This window comes from Eurypyga helias, unplaced genomic scaffold (assembly GCF_000690775.1).
Source record: "Eurypyga helias isolate BGI_N326 unplaced genomic scaffold, ASM69077v1 scaffold19729, whole genome shotgun sequence".
In the NCBI taxonomy this organism is placed as follows: Eukaryota; Metazoa; Chordata; class Aves; order Eurypygiformes; family Eurypygidae; genus Eurypyga; species Eurypyga helias.
In genome coordinates, this window is record NW_010274808.1 from 13,685 (window position 1) to 30,588 (window position 16,904).

Here is a 16,904-nt window from a genome sequence, read left to right on the forward strand (position 1 = left end):
CAATAACCCTTGTGAGGGCTAATCGATCCCGGTGGGACCCGACCCGTGCCGGCACCCCTCGGCCAAGACATTGGTCCTCCTGCTTTTCCTGACCGTGCTTCTGCTGGGAAGCAAGTCGTGGGGGAGGATTGGGTTTTCCCTGTAGCACGGGGTATTGGGGAGGATCCCATCCATACGTGATGCTCCGAGGTGCTTGTAGGAGTCACACCAGCTCCGGCGGCTCCAGGAGGGCTCCTGGCAGCCGGATCGGGAGCCGGGACGTGCCTGCCTTGCTGGGTGCTGTATTTGGGTCAGCCTCATCGACTGGGTGTGCAACTGTGTCATCCCTGGAGAGTGCGGGACGCCGATCTATAAACGCGACCGGCTCCCGACTGGGTGGCACGCCCCACGCGGAGCACACGCAAAAAAAGGGCGAAACACCGGCATCAACACCACGCTCCCCATTTTTCGAGCTCAGCCCTGCTCCCGGGCTCCAAAAATGGGCAAAAAATGGGGAATCCAGAACAGGCTCAGCTTTTTCCAACAATAGCAGCTGTGACTGTGCTTGTCCGGGACGTGGCTCCAGCCCCGTAAATAGCCAGAAGCCATCTGCAATTCAGATTGCGTGTGGCGGCAACTGGTACAACCCGACGCTTGTGAAGTCGGGGATGTATCCCCTCCCTGATGCCTGATTTTTCCCCTCGCCTGGCACAAAATGAGGGAGGAACAGGATGTTTTCCTGACTTTTACTTTTCCCCACCGTGGCTGCCAGAGATGCCTGGAGGCGATAGAAAGGAGGCAGAAAAGGCAAAATGCCGGTGCCCGGGTTGAACTCGAAGAATTTAATGTTTTTATTTCATTGATGATGGGAAACCCACTGGGAAAACTCTCCAGAAAGCCAAGCGCAGTGCTCCAGTCCCCTCCCTGTTACCAGCAATGTGCTGACTTGGACAGACTGCGTATAGGATGAGGAAAAAAGGAGAGGCTTGTAATTTTTCCTGGTTGGAAGTGCAGGATACTTGAGCTGTGTCCCCTGCTCATGGCGGTGGTCCCACAGATGCCTCCCGGACACGGCGGCATGGACAGAGTGTCACGGCTCACACCGGTGGAGGAATCACCCTCCCCTGGGAGCCACAGCCGGCCTCCGTGGGGTGAGAGCGTTTGCCAGGCTGTTCCTCTGAGCGAGGAGAGTGATCTCACATGTTTCATTGATGCGGTATCTGATTGCTAATTATTACGGTAGCTTGACCTGCGGAGGCCAGCAGGCCATAACTGATAGGACAAGGGGCAATGGCTTTAAACTGAAAGCGGGGAGATTGAGATTGGATATCAGGAAGAAATTCTTCCGGGAGAGGGTGGCGAGGCACTGGGACAGGTTGCCCCGAGAAGCTGTGGATGCCCCATCCCTGGAAGTGTCCAAGGCCAGGCTGGATGAGGCTTGGAGCAACCTGGTCTAGTGGAAGGTGTCCCTGCCCACGGCAGGGGGGTTGGAACTGGATGATCTTTAAGGTCTCTTCCAACCCAAACCATTCTGTGACTCCATAATGCCTACAGCCATCTTGGCCAGCACAGACACCCTCGAGGCTTCAAACCTGGGCTGAACGTCCCTTCTGCTCCCTCCTCCCGGCCCCAGGCTCCTGAGTGCTGCCCGCACGCCTTGCCTCTGCCAGCATCCAGCTGCACAGCTCCCTCACAGCAGCTTTACCACGTGTAATTTGCCTCTATATATCTATTTTCTGGAACGCACCACATATTTTCACCCCACCTGCCCTCCAGAGCATGGGTGCTGCTGCTCCCTGGGGCCATCAGACTGCAGCTTCACCCCGGCAGCTTTAGGACCTGCAGACACCAGGGCTGGCAGGTAGGAGCGAAAATAAAGCCGAGAGCACTGCCCTGGTCGCATCTCTGGGCTCTTTGCTGGTTTTATTGCTGAAATCCAACCTGGTTTCCCTTGTCCAGGGAAGAAATTTCAGCACTTGTCTTGCAGCAGCTCCTGGTCTTTCTAAAGATGGGCAGAATATTTCTCCGTGCCTTCCCATCGTCTTGGCTGCAGCAAAGGTGCTGCCTCTCTGCTCCCTGGGTGCCTCTGAGAAGAGTTTGGCTTTGTCTTCTCCCCACCCTCCCGCTGCGTTTATCAATAAGGTCTCCCCTGCTCTTCTCCAGCCCCATCAGACCCAGCCCAGCCTCCCCCCACGATCCCATCCTCCAGCCCCAACTGTCTCGGTGGCCACCACCGGACCCTGTCTAGCTCCTCAGTCTGCTTCTCCCCCTGGATGCAGCATCCAGATGCCATGTCCCTGGAAGGATCCCTACAAGACACCACACAGAGCATCCTTCTGTTTCATCAGTGAGCTGTTAACCCCCAATCTCAACCCAATCTGTCCATCACCTTTGTACCCCTGATGGATTCTAAGATCCTATTTCCTTGTAGGAACCTCGCTCCAGGCAATGGTGTTGGCGAGGAAAACTGAGATCTCTCCTGTCCCTAGGTCTGTTATCCTGCCTTAGGAGGAAAACAAAACCTCCCGGTCCTCTCCAGGGGTAGGATGAAGCCTTTTGAGAGTTGCAGGAGGAGCAGAAGCTTCACCCTGTGCCACCGCAGGCCGGAGCCGCGGCTCCGGGAGGGACAATGATGGCATTGAGCGCGGGCGCTGAAACGCTGCCGTATTGTGCCTGGCAGAGCGATGCCCGGGAATAATCGTCTCCTCCTTGGCTTTGTTGCAGGGCTGCAGCAGGTCGTGCTGCAGGGCTTTCCCCACCCCCCGAAGGTCTCCGGTTATGCGGTGAAGACCCACAGCTCAGACGCACCTTTTTTTTCCTGGCTGTGAAAGGTACGGATCTAATCGCCTCCTTACCCAGGCGCGGCTCGGGGCTGATCGGGAGAAAATGTGGATTTGGGGACAAAAGGATGCTCTGTTCCTCATCCTGGGGGGGTATGTCACTCTTTCATTGGTCCTTGCAATATATTTCTGTGTATTGTGGCTATTACACTTTTCTATATTTCATACATATACTATATATGAAGTCAGCATCGAGAGCCATGAAAGTTGTCTTGCTTCTTTTTATGGCTGTAAAAAGTGCTGTATGGAATACACGCTTAAGCTACAGAATTCCAACTCCACTCAGGGTCTGGGCAATCCCTTAAAATTTAGATCCAGGGTTTTGTTTGAAACTGTTTTCAACAAGGCTGAATGAGACCTCGCTCTGGGTCGGTAACGGAGCGAGGCTGAGACTTGCTGGAAGCCTGTTTAAGGTTGTTTTCAAGCTGGGCACCTACAAAAGGATTTCCCTAAATAATTTCTGGATGAGGGTGTTTTCCTCACCCAAAATCTGCTTGAAAAACTCCGGTCTAGGCTGAAGTTTTGGCTTGTGACTGTGTCAAAGGAAGCACCAGCTGCTGTAGCAAGTTTTGCGATGATGCCTCCCTCCTCCCCCTCCATCCCTGGAACATCCTACGAGCTAATTTCCACTTGAAAATCCCTTCTGGGAATACATCATCCCCCCTGCACACTCAGCCAGGCCAATCCCTTCTGGGAATACATCCCCCCTGCACACTCAGCCAGGCTGTTTCCCAGCTCCTTCCTTTCCGAAAGCAGCTGGAGAGAAGAAACACACTTGAGAAATTAAAGAAGAGGATGAAAACTTGGCTGCCTCATCCCAGCTGTGCCGGGGAGCAAGGACATCCCTTCTGCTTAAGACCAGGAAAAACAAGTTATTTTGAGTAGTTTCACATGGCAAGCGCTTCTTCAGAAATGCTCAGGGATGTGCTTCTTGGGGCTTTTTCAATTTTTAAGTGCACTGAGGTCACTGTCTTGTTTATAGGGTGCAAAGAGAAGCTGCGTGCATGGCGTGGCTTTCATGGATGGGGTGCATCCAGCTCTCCCCAGCTGGGACCTGGGCTTTGGAAATAAGTCATTGGATCCCTATATGACTGGGAGATTGAAGAACCACCAGGTTTTAATGGTTCAGAGCCACCCTCAGCCTGGAGTTGCTAAGTTTTGAGGGGGGATTCTTTAATTGCAGCGAGCGAAACCTCGCTGATTTGGACTCCTGGGAGCCAAATCTCGCCTCACAGCACGGGGCCTTTAAGGAAAACATCAATTATTGTGAGATCAGCCATAAAATCATGCGAGCTGGCAAGGTGAAGGAGCAGATAACAACACACCAAAGGTCGTGGCCTCCGGGTTGGGGGCAATTATTTAATCCCTGCTTGTTGCATTCGAGTGCGGCGTAGCATCACCCCCTTCCTTGTCCGGAGACCTACAGGGAGGGGTGCAAAACCCTCTCTCCGAGAGCAAGAGGAGCTGGAGGAGGAAGAAAATGTCTTTTCTGTCCCCTTCCAGCTGTTTTCCTTTCCAGCTGTTATCCACAGAGCAGGGCGATGCTTCCAGCTGTTATCCACGGAGCAGGGTGCTGCTTCCAGCTGCAGCTCCGAGCCCTGCAAAACAGGGCTGGGAAGGGAGCAGAGGGTCTGGGAGGGGACTGGCATCAAACACTAAAATATCCTCGCCAATATAAAATACTGAAAAAATATAAAATTTGAGCAATGGGTGCTGCCTTGAGCTGTTTGTTTTGACATAAAAATTGAGGGGGAAAATAGAGGTTTTGGATGCTGCTGGGGCTGTGAGGACGGGTTGAGACGGCAGCCGTCTTTCCTTTCTGCTTCACCCCCGCTTGAAGAAAACCCAAACAAGAAGGAAGAGTTTTTTATCCCGGGGCAGCCTCCACTTTCCACCTCCCCCCTCCTGTTCCAAGGAGATTGCTATTAGCCCTATTTGCTGTTTTTTAGCCCTAAACTCTTTTGAGTTATTTGATTTTTCCCTGAGCATCGCTCTTGGCTCCTGAAAGTGTCGCCACAGTCTCGGTTTTCCTGGACTTTTTTTTGTTGGGGGGTGTTATAAGGAAATTTAAAAAAAAAAAAAGAAAGGAAGGGGAAGCAATCCTTGGCGTCTTGGGGTTGCAGCGTCAGACTTGGAGGAGCTTGGGAAGCTTTCCTGGTGGAGGTCTCTGTCATCATCTCCGGGCTGGTGCAGCGGGAAGCCAGCTCGGTTGGAGGGGGTGTGGGAAGGGAGGAAGAGCTGGGGAGCTCTGCCCGCGGCTCCGTGCACCACGGCGGGGAAGGATGGGACGTTTTTGCAAAGGACTGAGCCCGGCGCTTCTCCGTATGTTACTTTCTGGTTTGGTTTTTTTTTTTTTTTCCCCCTTCTCTCCACTTAATTTTTATATTTTGCCGGATGGTTTTAGCTTGGCGGATTCCCGGCGCTTCGCAGACCCCCTCCCTCTGCTCCCACCCTGTTCTGCTCCCACCCCGCTCTCCCCTGCTCCTAATTTTCTGCCCTTTCCCCATTACTTGGGTGGGGAGCGTGTTAGCTGCGACCTAACGCTCGTGCGTTGCCTTTCCTGCTGGTGCCGAGAGACACCACGTCCCTATTTGGCGTCAGTTTGCGTACACTTTGTCGGCATAAATCATCCCCCGTCGCGCGGGGCAGTGTAAACCCACCTCCAGGGAGTTTGGGATTAAACCAGCGGGGGTTCAGTTTTTTCCTGATGGAAACCTCTGTGTCCTTCAGGGTCTGGTTTTCCTGCTAGTCCATCTCTTGGTCCCCTGGGTTGTATTTTTGCACACAGCAGATTTTGGGGTCCACAGCCTGCTTGCTTTTGGAGCGTCAGCTGAGGTGGCACATGCCCGTGCATCATGAGCGGGGCTTTAAGGACCAGGCGGAGGCGGGCGCCTGTGGGAGCTCACCCCGGCGGAAGATGTGGCTCTGCAGCTGGTGTCTCTCACCCATGGACAAAAGGTCCATTGATAAGATTATGCTCTTTGTAAGGTGCTTTGTATTGGTTTTTTAGATAACATCCAAGGCTGTGAACTCATTTTCCATCCCTGCATCTCAAAACACCTCCCAAAGGGTGTCGTCTCTCCTGCGCAGCTGGGGAAACTGAGGCACGGGGAGTGTAGTGGTCGGCAGCATCACCACCGGTAGGAGCTGAACTACCTCCTTGGTGGCCTCATTGTCTTGGCCAATGGGCCTTCCTGGAGAGAAAACTCTCCTGTTGGCTCCACAACACAGGATGCTCCTCTGGGATGGGATCTCCTTCTCCAACTTTTATCCCCCACCGACACCTCTAGGTCCTTAGATGAACCTCGCGTAGGGATGCTGTTGCATTTCCGTAGCATTTCTCATAGAATCATAGAATCATAGAATGGTTTGGGTTGGAAGGGACCTTAAAGATCATCTAGTGCCACCCCCCCTGCCATGGGCAGGGACACCTTCCACTAGACCAGGTTGCTCCAAGCCTCATCCAGCCTGGCCTTGGACACTTCCAGGGATGGGGCATCCACAGCTTCTCTGGGCAACCTGTTCCAGTGCCTCACCACCAACCATTTCTTGGTTCCATCCTCATTAAAGCCCCAAGATCTTCCTTGTGGTTGATGGTTGACCCTTTCCTACATCCTTCCTATTCCAGGTGGCTCTGACAGCTGTTGCAAACTCGGTTGCAACAAAGGGATCAAAGGGATGCCCTGAGAGTGGGGCTGGAGGGGCCTCCTGGTCCATGCTGTGCCCCATGTGTGCTAGGGAGGCATTTCTCTCTCGCCTGCTGGGGGCTCCATCTCCTCCCAACCCAAAATGCCTTGGGATTGGGATGCCAATCTATCCATACCAAGCACAGGAGCTTGGTTTAATAAATTCATTTAAGCGATGCTTAATGGAAGAGAGCCGTGTCCTCTCCTGGCAGGGGTTGAGCAAACACCCTCATGCCCCAGCTGGAGGGTGTAGAGAGTCCCTTGGGTTTCTACAAGGCCACAGGCACCTTCTTTCACCCAAATTACCTGGAAATGCCACAGGAGGGCAATCTGTCCTGTCCAAAGCCTCCTCTGAAAGTCAGAGGAAGGAAATCCAACGTAACCCAGCTGGATTGAGTCGCGGGCGGGAATGGGAGAAAGGGGCATGTCACTGACAGGGAATCTGTACCGTGCACCCTTGCTATTTCTGTGACAATCCTTGGGTGTTGTCCAAGACCGAAATACCAGAAGCGTTTCTTCGGTGTGAGTCAGAAGGAAACCCCTCCTTGCCCGGTAAAGCGCCGCGGAGGTGGACGGTGACGTACGACGTGCATTGTATTTCAGCAGGTCCCAGCACTGCCATGGACTCTCCTCTCCCGTAATTTATGGCTTGTTTGGAGCTTTTCCTCCCAGGGTTCATCCAACCAGCCCCAAGGGTCATTTTTAAGGCTGTGCAGTTCCCTTTGACCCAGACTGTTTCTTGGAGATCTTGGTGTCCGGCCACGTAAACCACTGTGGTTTCTGCTCCTTGCTGCCAGGAAAAGAGAAAATCAAGGAGTTTGTGCGGGGTTGCCGCCCACCATTGGTGAAACCTGGGGTTGAAGCAGTAGAGGATGGGGGACATGGATAGAAAACGAGGAGCCATGTCCTATAAATTAATTAAGGCACATGTGGGTAAACTGCTAATTCACTTCCAACTTGGCTAGAGCAATTTGGTTTGCTCCCTGCTTTTTTTTTTTTTTTTTGGGTGCTGTGGGGTGTCCCGTCAGCTCTCTTGTCTGCCTCCCCAGAAAGTGGGGACCCCAGGGCTGCTTGCCAGCCCCACGTCCCAACCTCAGGCGCCCTGGGCTGTCCCTAGGGCATGAGGTGGCTCTATACAGACAAGCCAAGCCCTTGAGGAGGGTCTCAGAGATGTTGAGCAAGGGAGAGGCTGATGGGGATGTCGAGGGTGAGTTGTGCAGGACAAGGCTGAAGGTAGAGGTCACGGAGCAGGGTGTTGAAGCTGCCCAGGGCCATGTCCAGTAGAGTTATCTCCAAGGGTGGAAGTTCCACCAGCTCCCTGTGCCAGTGTTTCTCACAGAGACTTCTTGATTCCATATCCAGTTGAATTTTTTTTGGCTGTAACTTGGCCTTTCAGCGTGCGCTCTGGAGGAGCGTCGGACCACCTTTGTCAGTAACCTCCCCCAGGGCAGCTGCACGCACCCCTAAGATCAACCCTTTCTCTTCCCCAGGCAGGTTCTCCTCACCAGAACCCCCAGTCCTTGTCTGCAGAGCTGCTCCGCAGCCGGTCACTCCCCGCTGTCCCATGTCCTGTCCCACACCAGGGCCACCCTTTGCCTCTGTTGAACGTCACCGGGGTCCTGCCAGCCCGTTTCTCCAGCCTGCTGAGGTCCCCCAACACAGCAGCTCTACGCCACCCCCCTACCCGCTGCTCCCCCGGCCTGGGAGCGTCCCCAGACTCGGTCCCATCACCCTCATCCTTAAGGACTCTCCACATCCTTGGCCCCGGCCGTTGTCTCTGGGGGATGCCACCACTACCTGGCCTTGGCCGGGAGGGGACCCAGCAGCACTCGGGGCCAGGATGGTGTTGGGGTCAGAACATCCCATTTTCTGGGTGAATTTACAGGCAGCATCCCCATTTCAACTGAGATCAAACCCACACCCAGGACTGAGGGATCTCGGCGTTTCCCAAGGCTGCGTTTCTGCTTTGCTTTGTTATTCCTGACCGCACCTTTGAACACCCTCTGAAACGCACGCGCGGCCGAGAGCTCCACAAGCGTCTGCTGTGTGCGGAGCGCCTTGCAGACATGAGCTGGAGGAGGCAGCGAGCCGCAGATGGCATGCCTGAGCCCACCAGCAGGCTGCCGGCACGATGTAAATGGGCAAAATCACAGGAAAACAGCCCAGAAATGTGGCTCGTCCCCCACCACGGCTGAGCCACCGGGCTGAAGGTGACCCTGGGCATCTTTGGGTGCTCAAATCCCTGCTCCCTCTGACCCTTCAGGTCAGCGCAGAGTTAATCCAATCCGCGACCCCAGATGATGTTCCCCATCGGTTTCAGCCCTGGAGAATGTCCTGCCGTGCGTCCGGAAGCCTCTGCTTTGGAAACCTGCTGCCGGTTCAGCCATGAGCCGGAGCCAAATTCCTCCAGGCCCGTTTTTATCATCCCTTTTTTTCCTGCCGAGGACAATGGTATTGCTCGCTGCTCTGCCCAGCCCTTTTCCTCTGCGCTCCCAGACAGAAATAGTTAACCGGGTTCCCTCTGAAATGAATGTCCTCCTTTTCCTGTGCAGGCAGCTCCCCGCTGCCTCCCCCCTGCCCGCTGCCTCCCCCCCTGCCCATCTCTCTGCTCCGAGCCCTGGGGAGGAGCTGCTGTCTAGTGACATGATGCAAGAGCAGAAGTCCTCTCCCTCACCCTGGCAGTGTTTTGGTGACCCGGTGGCCTGTGCAAGCGCTGCCAGGTCCCCTGCGGCTTTCTGCAGCAGGAGAGCAGCCCTTTGCTCTCCTCTGGTGATCGGTGGGATGGGAGCACCTCCTGGCTCCAGGGAAGATGTGAGCCAGCCCCGGCTCTGGAGAGTGTCAAGTCAAAACAGATCAAGCTAATAAAAAGGAAGCGATGCTGTGGAAGAGGAGGGGAGGGGAGAGAGAAAGCACGATGCCACAGGCACTGCAAAGCAATCCCTGCTGCAGAAGAACCTCATTTGTTAGTGTGACTTCTCCAGGGGTGGTGGTTGGGTCCCCCAGGAAAGGGGAGACCACCGAGGCCAGGACCCTGTGCTGAGCCCAGCACCCAGACTCCACGGGCTGCATTTGGCACGCGCCGGGCTGGTTTCTGTTGCCCACGTGTAGGTGTTCAGGGTCATTCCAGATGCCACAGCCCATCGGTTTTGCCGGGGCTCACGCGGTGGAGCAGCGGTTGGGGGGAGCTGCTCAGCGCTCGTGTAGCCACTTCTCCAAGGGCACCCGGAGGAAGAGACTCTGTTGTGTGCTTGGATTGGCGGGAGGTGGTTGCTCTCAGGCTGCAAACTCCCTGGACAAAACGTGGGGAAGGTGGGTGAGAAGGGGTCAGCGGTAGCTGGTTGAATGGACCCAGAGGTGTGCGCAGGATGGACAAGGTGTTCGGTGGGGAATTCCGGTTTGGAGTATGTGGCATCCCACCGTCCCGACTGGGGCATGGAGACCTGCCTAGCATCTCCATGTGAGCAGAGAGGTGAGGAGCTCCAGGAGCAGAGCATCCCTGGAGAGAAGGCGCCAGGGAGGCCTTATAGCACCTCCCAGTACCTGAAGGGGCTACAGGGAAGCTGGGGGGGACTTTTACAAGGTCAGGGAGTGACAGGACAAGGGGTAACAGGTTTAAACTGAAAGAGGGAGATTCAGATTGGACATCAGGAAGAAATTGATGCTGGCCGTGCTGCAGTACTTCTGGTCCTTCGGCAGATGGGATCCATGGCAAACAGAGCAGAGTCGGGGCTGGTCCCTGCACAGGGGCTGCTCCAGACCTCCCGCTTCTTGGCTTTCCAGGTTGTGGGGGTTTGACTGAGGCTGTTTCTGCTTGGAGATGAGAGACAGCTCTGGTGGCAAATGCAGAGTGCAAGATGTCCTGGCTTGTGGCTGTGATCCAAGGACATCCTTGGAAAGGTTTTGATCTCCTGCTTTGGTCCTCCGGCACTTCCGAAGCTGTCGTGCAAGATAACCTTACTCCTTGCTGTTACAGCAGAGAGGCATGCCCTGGAAAACAGGAGGAGATGCATGCAGCCAGGCCAGAAGAGCAGCAAGGAAAAGCAGCTTTCTGCAAGAAATCCTGCGTCTAACAGCAGACACATGCGAGGCTTCGCGCGCTGGCCAGGGCGTGAGTGGGCGACGAGCTGATTTATTTAGTCCTGCGTGAGCGGAGCTCGCCCGGAGATCCCGAGGTAGGAGGACGAGGGGGAAGCTCTGCTCCGAGCAGCTGCTTTCTCGCAAGCTTTTGCATCCCATGTCTCTCCCAGATTTCGTGGCTGCGGAGCCTCCTGGCAGCCCACGGCATATTTTAGCCATTCCAGAACGTTTTAATAGTTCTGGCAAGGGTGAGCTGTGATGCATGATTTATAGGGAGTGGTTTTTAGGGTGTTTATGTTGGCAGGCTGGAGTTTATGTACGGTTTGGAATATTCACTGAAACCTCTTATCGCTGGAGCTTAGAAACAGCAGAGTGCTGATGAAAGTCCTACACGAGTTGAAGAAGGGTTGATGGAGGGCTCGGGCTGCCCAGAAGCTGTGCAAAACGCCTGGCCCAGAGAGGCTGCTGCAGCCTGCGGTCCCCGTGGGGCAGGAGGGACTATTTCACCCCTCAGCGCGGTGGGGATCTGTCCAGATTTAGCTGTTACACCCACGAAGGCCGCGTCTGGCACCGAGACAGCCAGACCGTCGTGCCTGAGGCTCCCATCCGTGCTCGCAGCCTCCCTGGCCTGGCAGGACGAATTGATCAGCAGATGCAAGAGGCATCAGCTTGGGAAACCTCCAAAAGCGATTGCTTCAACATGATTTTTTTTACAGCTCAAACCAGCTCATCTCACGCACTGGGATACAGGGGCAATACCTTCCGCTGGTGTTAAAAATGCGTCTCGTTTCCATCCCCATCACTCCTCTCTGTGCCTTTGCCAGGATCTCAGTGGAACAACTCATGTTTTAATAAAAATCAGGGACTTGAGTGAGATCCCATCAATACCTGTGGGACCTGGAGTAATCTAACCCCACAGGCATCTCACAAAGCCCCGCTCCAGCTTTTCTAACCTTTTCCACTGAGGACTGTCCTTCTCCTGTCAGACCTGCAGTCTCAGAGCATGAAACTGCTTCAGGCACCAGCAGCGGGTCATCTTGGAGCATAAGGAAGCGATTTATCCATCTGCTGTTTTACGATCAGTTCCTGACCCCTCTGGTTGTGTCCACCTTTCCTTCTCCATCGTGGGTGCTAAGGAGAAGTGGGTGAACAGTGGGGTGCAAGCAGCACTTTTGCATGGGATGGGCCTTTTTAAGGGCAGTTAAAAATGTAGACTAGCAGGCCTTTCCTTGTGTCCACGGAGGAGGAAAGTGGGGTGGACAGTGGGGTGCAAGCAGCACCTTTGCATGGGATGGGTCTTTTTAAAGGCAGTTAAAAATGTAGACTAGCAGGAAGGAGTTGCAGGATACAGCATCTCGGACAGGGTGTGCTTCTGGTCTCCGGGGTCCTGAGAATTTCATGTCGTGAAATTTGGAGGAGCAGAGGGAAGAGCTGGAAACTGAACATGTCCCAGACCAGCGCTCAGAGGCCAGGTAGGCACTGAGCTCAGCTCCAAGGGGGGTTGAACACCCATCTTTAAGCAACTAAATCCCACCCAAGTGCCTTAAAAAACAGCCGTGGAGGAGACGACGAGAGACCTTTTCCTGTCGAGGAGAAGCCGCGCTGCACATGGTCCTGCTTCCGCGTCACCCCACAATTGCTCCATACCCCTGCGACCCTTTTCCCAGAAACATCTACTGGGGCTCCCTTTCCAGGCAAAAGGGCACTTTATTCCTGGCCAGTTGGTTAGGAAAGATCCTGACTTGCTTTAGACATCCTACTAGATGTATCCTACGAGAAGGGCAGGGGGAGAAGACCACAGCATTATAGGCACATCTGCATGCTTCCCAATGTACTAGAAAATTGAGCAAATTTGGTTACAACTGGTTTACTGGAGCAGGCATCCTTCTATTTTAAGACATTTCTGGTATCTCTCAGCCTGCGCTGCACCACAGATTTAAAAAAACTCAAACAATCACCCCAAAAAACCCACTTCTGCGACTGGCAGTAAAATTTTGGCTGGCATGCGTGAACCTCTGTCAACCTGTGGCCCTTGGTAGTGTGCTGGTACCCAGACAAGCCGGACAGTAGGAGAGTCCATCCTGCTGTTACTCCTTGTAACGGGAAGCTTCCAACCAGCCAAACCTAATATTTGTAGAAAAGGCAGGGGCTGCCCGGAGGGAACCGCGGCAGGCAGGAACGTTCCTGTCACCGGGCAGGAGGTGACATCATCCGGATTCCTTTTCTGAGGAATGCAGGATTTGCCGTCTTCCCTGCCAGTAATTGCTTTTCAAAAACAGACCTGCCCAGGGATGCACGTTTCACCCATCCCTTGCACAGTGGAGAGGCCTAACGTGTCGTTGTCCCCCTCCATTCCCCTTCTCTTCCCCAGCATCAATGGAGCTGTTGGATGGAGAGGCATGAAAAATGATGAAATGGGTCAATCCCCAAATCGCAGGTAATAGCACTCCCAGTTGTATAAGGGAGTGGACAGAACTGGAGCTGGCGGGGGGAGCGGTGACTTCTCCTTGGGGCTGGCCAGGATGGGGAGGTGATGGGCTGAGTACGTGCGCAGAGTTCTGCTGGGCAGACTTTGGTAAGAGCTGCAGGAGGATTTCAAATGCAGGACTTGTGTGTGATAACTAGAGTTGGACTCAACGGCCCTCATAGGTCCCTTCCAACTCGAGATATTCCATGATTTTACGATTGGAATAGACACACTGACACACAGAGCATCCTGGCTAGCCAGCATACACCTTGCTTAGTCTGGTGGGGCTAATTCGAGCAAAGCCATAATTCCCCTTCCACGCAGCCCAGGGGTTGAGCATCCCCACGTCTCACCCTGAGTCCCCTGATCCTACGTGTTGATCCGACTGTGTGTTGGTTCCAACTTCAGCAAACGCCGCTGGAAATTAGTAATGGTCACTAACGTTCGTGTGTCATCGGCACTTCCACCAGCGTCGGCAACAGAGGGGTCAGTTCCTGTGGGATGGAGCCTGTTGCCATCATTTCAATAGATGGAACTAGGTGTAGCTCAGCTGCCTCTTGTTATGAGTCCAACAGGGTGATTTAGTGGTTGGAAAGGCCCAAGGTTTTTTGCTCTCAGTGCCTGAAAGAGGATGGCTGGCAGGAAACGAAAACGCCGCTCTCCAAGGCAGGGGTGGTTTTGCTCCTGCACTGATGCTTTACTTTTTCCACCAGGTTTTGGAAATTCTTGGCCGTTAAAACTGGACAGTCAAGAGCCGAAAAGATGGGCTCTGGGCAAAGGTGAAAACCCACCTGATCAGCTGAATTTTTGAAGCGAGGGTGGAGCGAGGACGTTTGAATGGTCAGCAGCAGAGCAAGGGCTGTCTGGGGTCTGGACCTGCGGTTCTGAAGGTGGTGAGGTGTGATGTCAGGTGTGCCAGGAGAGGGCCTGCTCTTTTTTTGGAACCAGCAGCATAGGTAAAAGCAGTGGGGATGGGGACCCTGGGATCCTGGCAGGGTGATGCAATGACATCTGGTCAAGGGTCTAAGCAGGAGGCAGTGATGTAGCTGGTTGGGGTCAAGTCTCACATGGGACGGGGTGGCAGTGCCATGGCAGAGACCTTCTGTGGGACCTCCTGGGCTTGGTTTGGATATTATCGCCCACCAGGCAAGTCCCTTGCCTCGTCATGGCTGTGTCTGGTGCTCGCAATCAGGGCTCATGGTTTGCAGGACTCTTACTGGTTCAGAGGAGGCAAAATCACACCTCCCTCGTGCTGTTGCCTTTGGGAAAGGTGGCAATAGGGCTGTCCTGCTCATCTCTTCCTGGAGTCACCCTAGAGACAGCAGAGAGTTGGCCGAGCAGCCCTGGTGTGGGCTCCAGAAAGTTGAGGTGAGGGCTCCCAGTCTCCAGAAGGTGGACAGGGAAAAAGATGACGCTGGATGAAGATCTGCTTTCAAATGGTGTAAGGGGGCTCACAGGCTCCGTATTCATCACGGCTCAATGAGTCCTGTGGGACTCCCTGAGTCCCTGGCTCCAGCTTTTCGGGGACGCACATGTGGCACACAGGGCGCTACCTTGTCGCTCTGTGCGCAGACTGACCCACCTCAGAGCAGTGCTGCAGAATGGAATTTGGGGTTTTGGTTCATGTCCCTTAAGCTGTTGCTCCTTCGTCTTTCTCAGAAACACAGATGGTGGTGTGGTTTCTTATTTATTTCTGTCTGGAGGCTAAAGGGAGGATGACTTGGAGAGGAAGGGAGGGAAAGAACCAGAGATGGAAAAAGTGAATTTTCAAGAAGAGCCTCCCACAACTCCATCTTCTTTCCCCAGCGTCTGGTAAGGGCCAGGTCACTGATTGCAACTATTCGGTCGGGAAAATTTCCAGGGGGGTTTCCTGGAATACCGAAATGCGGTGGGCTGGTTGCCCATCCAGTGGGCTGGGGACCTCAGTTGACCCGCAGCAAACCTAGACGTGTCCCAATAGCTGCCTCTGGTCACAGACCCTGACTTGGCACTTCTAAGGGCTATTTATCACCAAGTGAAGGGGGATCAGGGTTTTTGTTATTCTTGCACCCTCCTTCTGTTGCATTTTCTGTGCTGTTTACCTCTTTTTGCAATGTTCGTATCAGCAGAGGGGGCTGAATCAGTTTGGGGCTGGCAGAGAGCATGGAAGAAAAGAAATGTGAGCACAAGACTGGGACACTGGGAAGGGGTTTGCTGCATGTCATGGAGGGATTTTGGTATTATTGTGGATTAAACTGCAGCTGTAGCATCCTCCATGTCCCATTCCTAGCCTCACAGTGGAGTTTTACGCATCCTTGCTTGGGAACCGTCCAAGTACCTGGTATAGGGGTGCTTAGCCCCTACGCAAGCCCCAGCGATGCCAGGGGTACCCGCCCCGGCAGCAGGAGCCCACCGCATCCCAGTGGGTGGTGGAGGACTTGGTGTCAGTGGGGTAGTATGCACCCAAGATGCTCACTTCTCCAGCAAAACCTGCACCCACGTGCCTGGAGCTCCCTTGGGGGGATCTCTACTTTCAGGACCAGCGTGTTGTATAAGCAAAGAGAGAAAAGCCTCCTCTAGCTGCCTGCTGGAACATCGTTGGCTCAGACCCACAGCCCTGCCTGCAGAGGTTCCCCTGTGTAAAAGGCGTGGAAGGGCTGTCCACCTCCTCCTCCTGCATCTCCCTTCCTTCCCCTTCCGCCTCAACATGCTCATTCATGAAAAAATATCTTTTGGATGGACATGAGGAGAGGAATTAATGTTGGCGCGTTTTTTCCCCGCGCGTTGGCCAAGGGAGGTTGTAGGCTCAGAGGGTTTTAATCTTTGTTTTCACAGCTGGATTCAATATTACCCTTTCTTCTCTCCAGCTTTTTATTGCTGCTCGCTCCCCGCAGCAACCTGTTGTAAAGCAGTGTTCCTGCTCGCGCTGGAGCACAACCTGTTGCTGGCTTCCCAAGGGGCAGCGAGCGTGGGTGACCACCTGGGGACCAACAACCTGCACAGCCCCGTGTGTTCCTGAAGGATTGAGACCGTAAGAGGTTATGCTGTCCTACAGCAGGGGTCATGCAACAGGTCCTGTGTCCAGGAGGGCAGTGCTGCAGCAAGGAAGGTGCCATTGGAGGTCTGCATCTGGCTGCAGCTCAGGTCTCCTGGCTCCTTCCTACCTGGCACTGTGTAGGGTGAAAGCAGATGGGCAGCAGAAACAACCTCGGTCCATCCTTTGGTAGGACAGGGCAGGCAGCAAGGCTGGTGAGGGGTGTCTGGGGAATGATGAGACCTATGGCCCATGGTCCCAGTAGAGGGGCATCATGGGTTGGGGGGATGCTGCAGGGTTTGAGGGAAGTGATGAACAGTTTGAGGGTGCTGGTATAGGGTTTGGTGGGGCTTGTGTAGGGTTTGGTGGTGCTGGTGTAGGGTTTGGTGGTGCTGGTGTAGGGTTTTGATTGCTGTATGCCCAGCACGGCAGACAGGCAGGTGTGTGCTCGTGCCCAGTGAGGTGGAGGGGGTGAAGAAGGTGCTGCCAGCATCCCATTGGATGCCCAAAGGCTTGGACCTCTATCCCTGCAGATCTCAAAGTCAATCCTTGCTTCGAGCGTCAGCATGGCACAGGGCCAGATGGGACTGGCTCCGTTCCTACCCAGATGCCAACCTGAGGGCACCTGCTCCACCCCGCTGTCTACCTCTGGAAGGGAAGGAGCGACACTGATTCAACACCCCTCCAGTCCTGTGAGCTTGGGGGCTGAAAAGACATGTGGTCTCCCTTCTTGGCACGGGGGACCCAGTGGTGTCCAGATGTGAGGCACGAGCTGCTGACCTCTCCGGCGTCAGCGGGTGGGGGCCCACCTATGTAAACACGTCCAGGAAAGCTCCCGTCCT